This window comes from Sceloporus occidentalis, unplaced genomic scaffold (assembly GCF_023333645.1).
Source record: "Sceloporus occidentalis isolate IW3139 unplaced genomic scaffold, rSceOcc1.0.p SCAF_2, whole genome shotgun sequence".
NCBI lineage: Eukaryota > Metazoa > Chordata > Lepidosauria > Squamata > Phrynosomatidae > Sceloporus > Sceloporus occidentalis.
In genome coordinates this window covers 201,788,262-201,800,581 of record NW_028316982.1, presented here as the reverse complement: position 1 = coordinate 201,800,581, position 12,320 = coordinate 201,788,262, and the positions used below count along the sequence as shown (strand labels likewise).

At 39.7% G+C, this 12,320-nt stretch overlaps 1 protein-coding gene across 2 annotated transcripts in view; it reads right to left on the bottom strand.

The window, feature by feature from the left end:
- The window catches only part of KCNJ6 (potassium inwardly rectifying channel subfamily J member 6), a 162,695-nt gene that overhangs the window by 46,304 nt on the left and 104,071 nt on the right, over positions 1-12,320 (bottom strand). Inside the window, exon 1 of one of the 2 annotated variants that reach the window (XM_089512004.1) lies at positions 5,631-5,676. The exons of the other annotated variant lie outside the window; for it this stretch is intronic. The gene's annotated coding sequence lies outside the window, so the exon portion shown is untranslated. Of the gene's footprint in view, positions 1-5,630; positions 5,677-12,320 lie in introns of those variants that run through there. 2 annotated transcript variants of the gene reach the window in all.

Sequence of the window (12,320 nt, the reverse complement as noted above, 5' to 3'; positions counted from 1 at the left end):
CAATTGTGGGATTAGGCATGTTGCAGCCATGGATGGTCCCACACTCTCTTTCCCAGACTGTTCCTTAATCCCGTCTCCCTGCCCTACTGATCTATCCAGCCTTTTGTTTTTTGTGCATGTGCAAGGAGGGGGGAGAAAGTGTAAAAAAGGAGAAAAGCAGCCTGGGACTAGTGTAGGGGTGGGGGGGGGAGAGGGAGAGAGGAGGAGACTGAGACAACATGACTGCCCATTCCTAGAGCTGCAGCTGGAAGCTTATTGTATGGGAGGGCTAATGCAACAATTGGAAGCTATTGATGGGCTTTGTCCAACAATGAAAAAGTGTGCCACAGCCATGAATAGACTATAGAACAGCTACAGATCAATCAGGACATTATCTGATAAAATTCTACCATAGATGCTACCATCTTGCTTCCATTCCACTTTTCTATCCATGCATGATAATCTCCTTATTTGATGTCTGGAAATACCCTTCTGTGCAGGTCAGTAGTTCACAAATTTTTGGGACTACCAGAATTTCTGAACTTTGGCCAACCTGGCTGGGACTTCTGGGAGCTGAAGTCCTAAACATTTGAAGATTGAAGTCCAAAACTTCTGGGGGTCCAAAGATTGAGAAACACTGGCATAGGATCTCTCCCGCTGGGCACTGTACATGAGGTAGTAGATTTACTGCCTGGTAAGAGTGTGTATGCTGCTTGGCTCTACCTATGTTTTGGTTGTACTTTTGTAAATTATTAAATAAATCAGATATTGCAAAAATGTGAAGAAATCACGTTTGTTCAGGTAGTGCTTCCCTCACAACCTTGGAACCTCTCATCATTTTGGAAAATATGGATTGCATAACAATAGTCAAGAAAAACTATTATTACTAATGTTGCGCCTCGACAAACTTTGAAAAGGCAACTGACTAAATGAAAATCATATCGCCAGAATCAGGACTTAGGGTATGTCACTGTCCTTTTGGATACACCTAAAATAAAATATTACTACTGGATTCCAGTATTGGAAGAAAGCCAAAATAAACAAGCAAGCAAGCAGCCCAGGAGATGACCCTGTTAAGGAAAATACTCTACTTTCTTTATCAGTATTATATGACATTATCGGCTTTTCTGTTAAACTTTAAAGTATTTCCTGACTGTGACTATATTTTTAATATCGAAACTGCATATCCTTTGCCTACTGATGTATATGGGACTGAAGTACTAAATACACATTTTTCCTAAGCACTTTATTCTGTGAACATTCTGATCCACAGTTCCAAATAGATTCATTGTGACCTGTGGCAACCAAGGACTTGGGAGCTCTGGTATTAAATCAGAATTTAATAGCTTCCCAGGTCTTTAGGGGATTCCACACTTTAGCCCTAGCAATATGCAGGTGTTCCTTGTCACTCGCTTCCATAAAATTGAAATGATAGCTGTGATCCTGGATTGTGAGATGCAGCTATCAGACATAACTATAATAATTTCCCACCCAATCCATTGTTTCTCAGCTTTAGACCCTCAAAGCCAGGCATTTCCTGGTTAATGGGGATTGGGGAGTGGGAAGGACAGGAGACTAGCTTCCAGCTATTTTTTGATAGCTGGATGTCCAGCAACAGCCATTTTCATGGACATTTGGGCATCCTCTGGAGGCCCTTGGGGATGATGTTACTGCTCTGCATCCATCTATAGGAAAATAGTTATATGCTTGACTGCTGCTCCACCTGTTCCCCAGGAAATGGGCAGGGTTGGGGGCAGCAGTGGAGAAGAGGTGTGTTTTGGGGGAGGGGAGATGCTAGTTCTTGTGCAGTTGGTAGTGAATTCTGATTTCCACAGAGACCGAAAAAGTGAGTTTCACTGGGTAAGTCTGACCTAATGCCACCATGATTCACCAACCATGTGCCAAATAAAATCTATTACCATTCTTAGAGGGAATCCAAATGGCTGGCTTTGAAGTGTTGCTTTCCACATTGTTCCAAGAACCCCCACCCCATACCTTTTCATATCATTTATATCTCTTTCATTCTGTGTTCCTTTTCCAGACCATTGTTGGTCCATGTTTTGTGGACATTCTTCTTTATTCTACAGTGTGTTGTTCTATGCCGTTCACTTTACTGCTCCAATGATTGTTTTTCACTGTTTTTTTAAGAATGTGGATCTAACCCATCTTGCTTTGGCGTATCTCCTGACTCATTCCTCCTCCAGAGCAGACAGTCCTTAAACTCAGCTTTCCCTACAGCATTTCCCCTCCTTGAGAATGCCAAGGAATTAATATTGTCAGGCAACTGTAGAAACAACTATTGCAACTTTAAAAATCAAAGTAATGTTGCCAAAACCATTTCAAAGGAAGAATCTTCTTTTTATCAACATCCTCAACAGGAATACATGATTACATGGATATATATCCTACTTTGACAATATATGTATATGATACTTTGCATAAAACAACTTTTACAAGCTAGATCTTTTGACATGTAGTGCTGTCAGAAAGGTTTTTCGCAGTTTCTTTTCTAAATCATCTGCAAGATATGCTCATGCAGTTAATATTGTTTTGGATCAGAAGAAGTGTAGTCAAGAAACTATTTGACTAAGATCAATCTTTTGGAAATCAACTTTAGTCATCCCTAAGTACTGGGTAGCTTGTAAGGGTTTGGGGGTTAGTTCTGCAAAACAGTTTATTTATTTATTTATTTATTTATTTATTGGATTTATGTTCTGTCTTTCCACCAAAATGGGATTCAAGGAAGCTCTTCAAAACATGGCCATGCAATGTTGTTTTGAAGAACCTGGGAGCTGAAAGCCAAAATCACCTCCCCCTACTTTTCTAAACTAGATTTTTTTGAACTACAACTGCCATCATCCCTGATCTATGTCCCTCCTTCAGGCAGGCATATAAAACACAATATATAATCTTCCTTTAAGGTGGTCACTTGTCCTGTTGTGTAATGTACTGCTCAACACTATGATATTAAAGGCTGGCAAACTCTTAAAATGAAGAAATATCTAACAATACCAAACAAACAAACAAACAATCTGTAGTTTCACACTTTCTTCAACAGCTATGCCCTTTCAGTGCCATGCTAACCTGATATCATGCCAGCGGGTCCCTGTTAGAATACAAAAAAATAATAATCAATCTCATGAAGAGGAGAGAGGCAATGCGATAGTCATCATTAAATCTTGGAACATTTTCCTATACAAGATGGAATGAGCTTGTTTTTTCTTACCGCAGAGGACAGAAACTAAATAAATGGAATAAACAGATTACATGGAAGGACATTCCAACCAAACACGAGAAAGAACTTCCTGATGGTAAGAACTATTCAAGAGGAGAATAGACCTGTGTTTCTCAGACTTTCTCATGTGGGCGACTAGCATTTTCCCCATAATGTACCCAGCATATGTTTGTGCCTTTTGGGTCCAACTGTTTCTTTCTTTCCTGGAAACTCTCCATGGACTGGCAGCCAATCTCTCTATCAAAGCTCCAAGAGCCATCACTTTGAGTAGCACTAGAACAGGTAGCCACAGGAGGTACCACAGTATCCTTTGTTGGAGAGATTAAAACAGATGTCTACCTCTCAAGGGTGCTTTAGCAGTATAATTCTACACTGGGAGAAAATGCAGGAGTGAAGAATGTTCATCTGTTTTACTCTACAATACCCACCAGTTCCATCTACTACATCTGTAATAGAATGTGGGAGTTGAAGTCAAAATCAGATTGAAAATCAAAGGCTCCCCATTGTTGTTGTTGTGTGCCTTCAAGTCATTTCCAACTTATGGGGACCCTAAGGTGACGCTATCACAGGTGATTATTGGCACATTTCTTCAGGGGAGGGGATGCCATTGCCATTGCCATTGGCATCCTCTGAGGCTGAGAAAATGTGCCTTGCCCAAATTCACCCAGTGTGTTTACAAGATTTCCCACCCCACTCTAAAATATGCTTTAACCTGCTTCACACACACACACGTCATTTTAAAGTTTCTTTCACACTACACAGTTACAGCATTTTTATACCAATTAACTGTTATGGCTCTATCTTATACAATCCTGGGATCTATAGTTTTGTGTAGTGCTCAGAAGTCACTTCTAAACAGTCTACACACCATCAACGTACAAACCCCAGGATTCTTCAGATGCAGCAATGGCATCATAATGCTATAACTGTCAGCGCAACTGCTGGGGTCCAACAACCACTATCAGCAACTCAAATGAGTCCTGGGGTTAAATCAGACCCTTGGAGCAGAGCTGGCAAATTTCCAGAAGCAGAAGTGTGGCTCCAAAGTCCAAGTTGGGATGACAGCAACTGGATGTCTTCCAGGAACTGCAGCAATGCAGGAACCTCCGGGGACACACAGCAAACCAATGCTATAGCTTCTTCTGATAAACCACCAGAGAAACTAAGTCTCCCAAAGTGCTCTTTATTCACAGTGCTATTATACAAAACTTGATCTCTAAAACTCCAAACCATACCAATCCAACTCCTACTACAAACCCACACCACACCCTTGCAACCCCTGGGCTTATATAGTCTCCAGACCATGTGGTCTCCCAAACCCAGTGAGTTCAGGTGTGTAACCATGTCATGTGTCTCCTATGCAATCTAGACACATGGTTTCATCATCCATGGCTACGTGCACTTGGACATTGAAGTGTCCTTGAGCCAATGAGCTTCAGCTGTGCTGATCAACCTTGCCACTCTGCTGAATGCTCATGGCCAAACACACACACATCAAGCATTTCCCTGTGTGCTGTGTTTTAACCCTTCAAATCCCTGACAATAACTGTGCAGTGTGAAAGAGACTTCAGACTGGGACCTCTCTGTAGAGAACCCAGAGAATTGCTTCTGAAATCAAATGGCAGTATCTTATTGCTTATACTGCTTGTGAATTGGTGTACATTGTTGAATCAAATTGATGTTTAGAATAATAAAAGGAATGGACAGTTGCTGATAACAGTTGATTTTCATCTTAGAGAGATTAATACCTAGTGGTGACACACTTTTGCTAGGGAGCCAAATGATATTTCAACTCATAATTATTAGAAAAAACTAATACAATGTAACACACTGGAAATGCATTTAGGTATGGTGCAACAACTATATTTCTGCATTATGTTGCAGAGAGGAATCCAGGAAGAACATGATTGCTTATATTATTTCTATTTAGGGAAACATTTTCTAGTTACATAATAAGAGGAAGAAAAATATGGACCAGAGAGATGGAAACAAAAGGAAACTTGGTAATTTGTTACGACTCTGTTTTAAAGGTCATCAGATCTTCCTGCCATGTGCTACATGGGTTTATTGCATATGGGTTTATTGTTCTTTGCTAAGAATATTCACTCTTTTCTAGTTTAGAACACTTCCAACTGTACTCACGCACATATTTAGCATGGAGGCCTGTGTTAATACCCTATTTTCAGTCTTTATTTGCAGCAAAGTATATTTTGGTCCTGTTATGTGCTCCTTCTCTCTTTCTGTGCGTCTCTGTGTTTACATTGTACTTGCTTATCAATTTATCGCAGCCCCATGACTGTCACAGGGTTTTCTTAGGTAAGGACTCAGAGGTGGTTTGCCATTGCTTTTTTTAAACAGCATCTGATATTCCTTGGTGGTCTCCCATCCACTAACAACCAGGGCTTACCCTGTTTACCTTTGAAAATCAGACTGGATCTGGTATTTAAGATGGATAATATGGATTAATCCAGCCTTCCTTAGTGTGGGGAGCTCCAGCTGTGGATTATACCCATCATCCAAGACCAGGGCTGACCAGGATTTAAAGGCTTTCCACAAAGATTTCCACCACAGAAGTTTCTCTAGTGGCTTTTTTCTGTGGTGTGAATTTCCAACCTTTTTGGGAGAAAGGCAGGCTATAAGTGCAATAAACAAACAAACAAACAAACAGACATTGGAAGGGGCATCTGGTAAGCACTATAATATGGTGAATCTGATCTAGATTTTATTCCAACTTTGTGTGCTATCCACCTCAAAGTTTTAAATAAAATTCAGAGTGCCTCACTGACATGGAAATAATGCCTCACTGACATGGAAACATCAGCCACTGGAAGGGGGCAAAAGAGGCACATTGTTGGTAGTGTCATGAAACTAAGGGAGGGAGAGGACATGAATTCAGCATGTCTACCACCCACTCAGTCCTTAAGCACACCCCCAAATTAAAGAGATGCTTAGACATGCTCCAAGCTGTTAAGACTTAACATCTTAAAATACACGAAGCTCTATTTTTGTCTTCACTCAAGTTATGAACCTCCAGTTCTTGTAATGCTGTCTGTGAAGGGCCACCTACTTCAAAAAATGGAATAGAATCTTCTCTTTTTCCAGCAATGTAGTCATGTTCTAATGAAAATTGTACACTGCTTTATTGAAGGTACTTCTGGAGTAATCTCAGCTGTACACAACCAAGCATGTATATACAAAGCCTACACAAAACAGTCAGTATTTTACTGCACCAAAAAGAAAAGATTTCTGTGGAAAAACAGAAAATGGCTAAGCTTTTAAAGGGTTTATCATTCTCTTGTAAAGAACTACTCAGCATTCTTGAATGAGGCCAATCCTTGCTACAAATTTTGTCAGTTTTAAATTTGTTTCAACTGACACCCTTGGAAGCTTTGGGGATTGTAGTCTGGTAGACCAAAAAGGTCCCACTACAGGTCGCTGGCCCCTTTTGCAGCTCTGTATTTCTTAGGGCTCAGTGGGGAAGGGAATGACTAGAAAGCTACCTCAGAATGTGGGGAAATAACAAATGTCAGACTGTCCCATGATCACTGGTCATGCCGACTGTAAGATTCTGGCAGTTGTGCTCCCCAAAAGAGCACTGAAATAGCTTAATAATGTGACTCTATCTCCTAGGATTGCTTTCTGCTCCAGATGTTTCCTCCCAGCCACTGCAGTATATCAAATTTGAACAGCAGTTCTTGCCAAGAGAGTTGTTTTCTATTGTTTATGTAATAATAATAATAATAATAATAATAATAATTTATTTCCTTCAAGGCTCAAGGTGGGGCATAGCATATTAAAATACAAACCACAATCGAAAAGAAAATGCGTTCAGAACGTCAAGGGGTTCAAATGTCTATTGCTGTAACTTGAAGTCGTGGATTTTATGTCTGTTTGTTACTTTTGCTCTCTTGGTGTAGCCACACTGCTGGATTAAAGCAGTTTGATATCACTTTGTCATAACAATAGCCTAGAGAATTTCTGAATTTGTAATTTGGTGAGGCACCAGAGCTCTCTGACAGACCAGGCTAAATACCTCACCAAGTGATAAATCCCAGGATTCTGTAGGACAGAATCATAGCAGTTAAGGTGGTGTTAAACTGCTTTAATTATGCAGTGTGGATACACCCTATGCTTTTCCTAGTATAGAATAATAAAATCATAGAGTTGGAAGAGATCACAAGGGCCATCCAGTCCAATCCCCTGCCATGCAGGAACTCACAATCAAAGCAGCCCTGACAGATGACCATCCAGCCTTTGTTTGAAGACCTCCAAGGAAGGAGACTCCACTACACTCCAAGGGAGTGTGTTCCACTGTCGAACAACCCTTACTCTCAGGAAGTTCCTCCTAATGTCAAGGTGGAATCTCTTTTCGTGTAGCTTGCATCCATTGTTCCAGTCCTGTTCTCTGGAGCAGCAGAAAACAAACTTGCTCATCTTCAATATGACACCACTTAATACTTAAACAGGGCTATCATATCACCTCTTAACCATCTCTTCTCCAGGCTAAACATACCCAGCTCCTTAAGTCTCTCCTTGTAGGGCATGGTTTCCAGACCCTTCACCATTTTGGTCACCCTCCTCTAGGCAGCCGGCACGTTTGTTTCCTGCATGGGTAAGTGATGTCAACATGGCATTTATGTTGTTGACGCATGTTCAGTGGTGAGCTTGGAAATACTATGTTACAAATAATGATGGTATGTAGAGAGATCTTGTAGAAAGAGGTTGGCGGCATGAGCTTTAGTAGCCTTTAGTCTACTTCCTCAGATGCATTTATTGGAGTGGAAACCAGGGACAGAAATGGAAATAATGGAAATGAAATAGCAAGTCCAGTTTTAACTATGGATGTTAGTGAACAAAGACATTAGGAACTTCATTTCCACACACGAAGGATTTTGAATTGACATTCTCACATACCAATGGCATATATATGTCCCTGGTTTCCATTCCATTAAATGCATCTGAGGAAGTAGACTGAAGTCTACAAAAGCTCATGCTGCTAACATCTTTCTTTCAGTTAGTCTCAAAGGTGCTACAAGATATCTCTACATACTGATTCTACAGACTAATATGGCAATATCTTTGAGTTTTACAAATAATGACATTACTGATTGTGTTGCTTTTTGAGACAATAAAGAAACATCAATAATACTTTGAAATGGGACAAGTACTAATCATTAATTTTGGGATGTAATGAATAACATTTACTCATTATACCAAAAACTGCATGATTAGTAACTCTTTATGTGGATGGGTGACTGTCAGAGAATACCAGGTGCTGTAGGCTATATTTCAGAGAAAGGAACTAGCAAAACCACCTCTGAGTATTTCTTGCCTAAGAAAAACTTATAAAATTCATGGTGTCACTGTAAGTTGACACGCAACTTAAAGGTGTGTATGTGCACGTGCGTGCGCGTGCACACACACATATTAATTAATTTATTACTTCTAAAGATTTTTAAGGGGGAAAATTTGGTCATTTTTGACTGTTATAGAACAATATGATAATAATGTATTACTATACTGAGTTAAGCCAGTGTGGTGTGGTGGTTTGAGCATTGGACTAGAAGTCTGGGGCCCCAAGATTCAACTCACTGGGTGACCTTGGCCAAGTCATGCCCTCTTAGATTCACCATAGGGTTGCCACAAGTCAGAAATGACTTGAAGGCACACAATAACAACAACAGCAACAACATCACTACTCATTATGCATAAGCAACATGTAACAAATTGCTTCACTGCCCCCCTCCCATAACATTATATGTTTCCTTTCATAATAATGTTTTAAAGCTCTGGAATGGTGAATGGCTAACGTGAGACTATTATTGATACAGATATTGATGAAGGGTGAGGGATTGGTTTGTTAGAGATTTATTTGGCATTGGCTCCATCCCTGTTATTTTCTCTCCTCTTTTGATTTTTCTGTCAGAAGAACATAGGGTACCTTTTGTGTAAACTCCAGTGTGACTGGAGCTATGTTACCTGGACCACTGGTTTGCCCTGAAAGTCCAATATATGTACATGTATATGTACATGTATGTGTATATATGATTTATATCCTGCTTTTCTCCAAAAAAGGGTTTCAAAGCAGCTTACAGTATACATCCAAACAAAATAGTTCAGATGTTTACAATCAATCCAATTGCAACATTACTTTTAAGAAACTAATTTAAAACAATTGAAAACACATAGAGTATATATAACATATATATATTTAAAAACAGTACACTCCTTACACATCCTTCTATCTCACCTAGTTAAACATGGACGTCCTGCTTAAACAGGAAGGTCTTACCCTTTTGGTGAAAAAAAGAGCAGAGAGGAGGCCAAACCAGCCTCCTTTGGGAGGAAATTCCATAGCCTAGGAGAAGCTACCAAGAAGACTCTTGCATGTGTCCTTAGCAGATGAGCCTAGGAGTATGGTGGAACAGAGGAAAGCCTTCCCCCAAGGATTGTAAATCTCAGGCAGGCTCATATGGAGAGACAGTCCAGATTTTTCAGACAGTCTGGACCTAAGCTGCATGTCTACCTGTCTTTCTGTTTATCTATGCACACCTTCAAGTTGCATGCTGACCCTATGAATTTTCATAGGTTTATGTTATGCAAGGAATACTCAAAGGTGTTTTTGCCAGTTTCTGCCTCTGAAATGTAGCCTACAGCATCCAGAATGGTTGGATGTGTCCTATCCAAATACTAACCAAAGTTAACCCTGCTTAGCTTCCAAAATCAGGTGGGATTTGTTGCTTTTAGAATATTCTTGGGCCATATTGTTCTTTAGCAAAGGAAAATTGCCAGCCCCTTTATTTGGTTGACCTGTACCCAATAAACAAGAAACGGAAGGACTACATTGCCATTTATGCACAAGTGTAAATGTAATAAGAATACCAGAGAAGGAGAAAAAGCAATAAAGCTTTGTTCTTTCACAGGGATTAGCCCACCTACATTTCCTTTAATCCACTTAAAATAGGCAATATTGCTGAACTCTCAAAGGGGATAGTCACACCAAATTAACATTCGAGGTGAGTCTATGTACTACCAGAAAAATGAGCAATATAAGTATTCCTCTGGGTAGACTTGTTCATGCAGATTAATTTGGAGATTAATCTGGACCAAGACATGCTTTTTTAAAAAAATCTCAGCCACATCCCCTCGATTGTAAAACAAACATTCTGTATTAATTCAATCCTATGAGCAAGAAAAGGGGAATATTTCTATTTGAAAGATTTTTACCTGGGTGTATATAAAGATGAGTTTTCATTCTTTGAAGAGTGGCTGTGTTCAATGTGAGCCCATGCTGTTTATGTTGCATTATTTATTTAATATTTATTTATTTCAAGGCCTTCTAGGCCTTCTGCCAACTCCTCAGGTTAACAGATAATAAAACACAATTAAAAAAAAAATCAAATCCCAACAAATTAACATCCAGCTCATTAAAATTCATACAACAACAATCTACTAATGATTGCAATGAACAGAAAGCAGCAATAAAACAAGAAATAGTAGAAATGAAATTATCCATGAAAAGCACACGAGGTGCCCCACAACAACAAATTAGGCAGCAGCCAAGTGTCATGTGTAATAGTCACTTCTTCTAATTCAAGAAATCAATTCTTCCTAGAAACTCAAAGTATGGCACAGTAGCTAACAAAAATAAATAAGACAAAATACATGCATGAAGCAAATCTATTCAAATATTGCAGGGTAGGGTACCTCCAACAAGACATCTTTTAGGAACACAATTAAAAAACATTTTGCATGTATTCTGTCTTTCCTTCAATAACTTTTTTGGGGTAAGAAAAAAAAAAAAGAAAGATTCAGTACAAGACACAGAAAGGAACATGGACCATCCCACACCCCTCTGCTAGGAAAATTTTATGAACAACGTAGGTTGATTCCATAAAATAAAAGCTTTATCCTTAAGCATCCAATGTTTCAGAAATAAAAAATCATGCATTAATATTAATACATTAAATTACATTGGGGGGGGGGGGATAAGCCATAATGTAAAGTACCTTTTCTCTTAATAAAACTGCGGTTATTCTGACAGCATTAGAGGAGAAAGAATATTGGGGGGGGGGGGGCACTTGGTTAGTTATGTTATTCTATCTCTCGCCACCCTTGTCCTCTGTGGTAAGTGATCAGCAAATGGGACAGGCAGTAAAGGAAAGGAGGAGGAAGAAGAGGAAATCATGTTTTACATTATTATGAACCAGAGGTACACAGGAAAGGAAAGTACAGAATGAGAAAGAAAGAGGGAAGAGTGGACCCTCCACATTTGCTAGGGTTAGAGATGAAGGATCCCAGTGAAGGTGGAGAAACTGCAAATAAAAAAAACCACTATTCTTTTTACCTAAGAGGACACTTCTCTAGGAATCTTCACGTCCTCCAGTGCAACTCTGTGGTCAACACCTGTCAAAATTTGACCATAGAATCATGCTGGAGGTTTTCTCTAGGGACATCTAGGTTCTCCAGCACAACTCTATGGTCAACCTGTGGCAGAGTTGTGCTGGAGGACCTAGAGATTCCTAGAGAGACCATATTAATTAAAACTGCAAATAATCAAATCTATAAAAGTCAAAGCCGCAAATGTGGAGGGTCAACTGCATATGAAAAGAAGATGGCCTATAGAGACAAGAGAAGAAGAAGAAGAAGAGAGACACAGAGAATTGAAAGAACACGGGGAGGGAATCACATCAGACTTGAAAATGAAGGCCCCGGAGGACAACTTGGTTGGTCTTTCTCTAGGCACTTTCACAGTACACAGCTGTAGCACTATAGGTCTGTCTGAAATAGCCAAAAAAAGAAAAAGAAAAGAAGAAAAGAAGAAAAAAAGTCAGTTTCATCCCCATTTTGAGCCTCAGCTGTTTATACAATGCATGAGGCTGAAATAGGGTGAACTCTGGACAAAGCTGTGCTCCTGGGGCAACTGAGGGAAAGAAGCCCTTTTGCTCTGCTATAATGCAGAAAGTGTGCATTAACGCACTGGCATATAAACAGCAAGACACGAGTATGGGAATTGGGAAGCCCCTGGCAGCTTACAAAAGCAGTCATTTTGTAGGGGTGATAGTGTGGGGCTGAGTATTATTGATTAGTGTGCAAAGTGGGGTGA